A 3300-nucleotide genomic window follows, 5' to 3' on the forward strand; every position below is an offset into this window, starting at 1 on the left:
TGCTTGTGTAGATGGAAAATAAAAATGTTTTATCAATACCCAAGAGAAAAAAGGTAACATAGTACTTACCATCCCCAGAAGGACCAGTCTGGGAAAACAATGTCCAATGTGGAATCATCAGCACAATAGCGAACCAATGGAGGTGGGGCTGTGGCATTAGGCCCACGGTAGAACCTTAATCGGACACCTGACCAGTCAACACAGTCAAATATAAAGTCTAAATCATGAACCTTATCTGGGTACATTCTCAACAACTGTAGGATTATGTTATAACAACTTTTACACTCAAACTACCTTGGCCACTTGAGACTCTGGTTAACCTGATATATGTTTTAACAACTTTGTCGATTATGCTTAACAAAGAAACATCTTTAATTATGACAACAAAATTTTAGTTGTACTACATTTATATTCTTTACAGTGGGTAACGAATAGTTTCTACATAAGAAATTATTCATAAACTTAATTTCTCTTCTAACTTTTGTAATTAGGACATATAAAGGCGAAATCCGAGCCACAGATTTCCATCACTACTGTTAATAGTTTTTGAAATTTATAAAAATTAGTAGAATACTGGAAAACAAATGTTTATAAATGAAAGGGACAACTGGAATATAAAGTTTTTTTTACTTCAAGAATTTTTCCAGAGCCGTCAAGTATATGCTTCATTGCTGACATCACAGTACCAGCAGCAAGAAGTGAAGCATGCCAAGATCCAGGATTTAAGAATGTACCAGAACAGAAGTTTTTCCCCCCACATCGATCTGCTTCAATCAGTTCATTTAAATATTTTGGAAATCATGACAGTCATATGAGATACTTCTTCAAATTTAAAACCATACGCCAACAAGAGTCATGTTTAAGAAGATTTCAAGATTTATTTAACCACTATTTTATATTATTCACAACCTCCGATTAAAGATTTAACTGTAACAATTGATTCAAGTATAATGTTGAATTGTTTATTAAATTTGGATTCATACGCAATCACATAATTTACTTGCAACCTTTGTGAATATAATCAAATTCTAACAGGAGGATACTTTGCCTAACAGATTCTAATTCTCTACAGTACAACACTCTCAATTCCGTAAATCTCTAATTGAGAATTTCAACAATAAAATTTAGAAAATTTGATCAAGTGGGCACAAGGAAAAATACGAAAAGGAATCAATTTAACAACAACAAATGGATACAAACATAAAATGGTGAGCGACAGCTAAGAGTGGAAGTAATAAAATTCAGAAAAAGGAATAAAGAAAGGAGGTAGAATACATTACATACCTGGAGTATGAAAAAGAGTACAATTGAGAAAGGAGAGCAGGCCTTCCAGAATGCCAAGAAAGAAAGGGTGAAAGAGGACCCTTTTTCAAGATAGAAAGCATGTTCTTGACTCTGTCAGCATTTTCAGGTTGTTTGTCGAGAATATCAAGAAAGCCAGGGTACATCCTAGTGTCAAATACACCTTTACATGTGTCATGTTCAAGCATACCCGTATCCCAAAACACATGGATTCTTCTTTCTTCTTCTTCTTCTTCTGTTGCACATGCTCTTTCATCACCGCCGGACATAGACATTTTCTATCATTGGCCACTTTGAAAGAGATGTGTCCTAAGTCCAATCATGTGTGATGATTTAGGAATAACTTTTATGTAATCTGTTTTTATTTCATTGATATTAATAAAAGACTTGTTTTGGTTTTATTGCGGGCTTTATCTATTTAAGTATTTAAATAAGATATACCATTGTTTAGAGTAAAGTTTTTATGGATTATGATGAGATCACAATAATGAGACCTAAAAGATGATAACTCTAAACTTAAATATTTCCTGGTCGTAGGAATACTAACTGGTAATTAGTAATCCGTAAAGATCGGTACATACTATGCCTGCTTCATTATGAAGGAGGTCTGTTCTCATAGACATTTGTGTGGTGACACTATAGCTAGTATGTAGGTGCTTATTATAGAATAAATTCACTGAACATGACTCACACAGCTGAACAACTGATGGAGTTTACTCACGTGTCAGCAGTTGTTCACATATTGATAGTTGTACAAGTATCCTTAGACTTGAGGTCATCATAGTCATCTTGTGTACACTAAACTATGCTTTGGTTTAGTTCTTAGTCTCCAGGGACAATTATAAGGGCTCTACCGGTTATAGGAATTTGTACACGAAGATAGTGTATGATCAATAAAGGATCTACCCCTTCCAGTAAAGGAAGAGAATGTTCTATACTGATCCACTTATGCTAGTTCAGGAATCTCTATCCAGAGTGAATGAAATTAGAAAGGAGTTTCTAATTAACATTAAATAGAACTAAGCATAGTGAATGGGAAAGCAAATGATTAAATAAGATAGGCTTGACACAAGTTCAATGCCTTGTATTTAATCGTGACATTACAGGGTAGAAGGAATTGATTGTACGGTAACTACTCACTGACTAGGTTCTTGGTATTCTAAGCAGTGAATTCGTATTATCCGGATAGTCGCGATATGCTGAGAAGTATCCCTCACGATGTAGAATAAATATGATTTATTTATTAATTAATCATATTTAATGAATTAGAGAATTTATATAAATAATGATAAAATAGTTTTATTAATATTTATTTCTACTACCGGCTTAATATTGAACCTACAGGGTCACACCATAAAAGAGAATGATTTAATGGTGGAGGAATTAATTAATAATGGCTGGTAATTATTTATTTGTAAAGTAAATAATTAATTAGCAGATTTAATAATTGATTAAATGAGATTTAATTAATTATTATTATTATTAATTAAGAATTTAATTTTGGAAATTAAATCAAGTGAGAGAATTATATTTCTAAAGTGTTTAGAAAAGGGATTAATGATTAAAAGGTGTTTTAATTATTAGTTAATTGGTTAATAAGAATAATCAATTAAAGGGTTAATAATAATAATATTTTATGGAAAATTTTCAGCTGAAAATTTTGCCTATAAATATACTATTCTAAACACTATTTACCTCCGCTCAAATAATTAACTGTAATTCTAAAGTAGAACAAGATGGAGGCAACTAATTCTCTCAACCTCTTCCTCCTCCATCACATTCTGAATTGGCTGCTGCAGATTTGGTGAAATCTGGGTCTGGTGTCCGATTTATGCAAACGAATACCCTATTCTATAGGCAAACGAGCGTCTGAACAAAACTGATAGCATAAGCTATCAACGACTAGTCTGTAAGGCATTTAACGTCATTTACTACCCGTAAACAGTGATTCTTGTTTTTCTGATTTGATTCTGATTTTTCAGATTTTTGTCATATTTT

The sequence above is a fragment of the Apium graveolens genome, chromosome 4, assembly GCF_009905375.1.
Source record: "Apium graveolens cultivar Ventura chromosome 4, ASM990537v1, whole genome shotgun sequence".
NCBI classification, from domain to species: Eukaryota; Viridiplantae; Streptophyta; class Magnoliopsida; order Apiales; family Apiaceae; genus Apium; species Apium graveolens.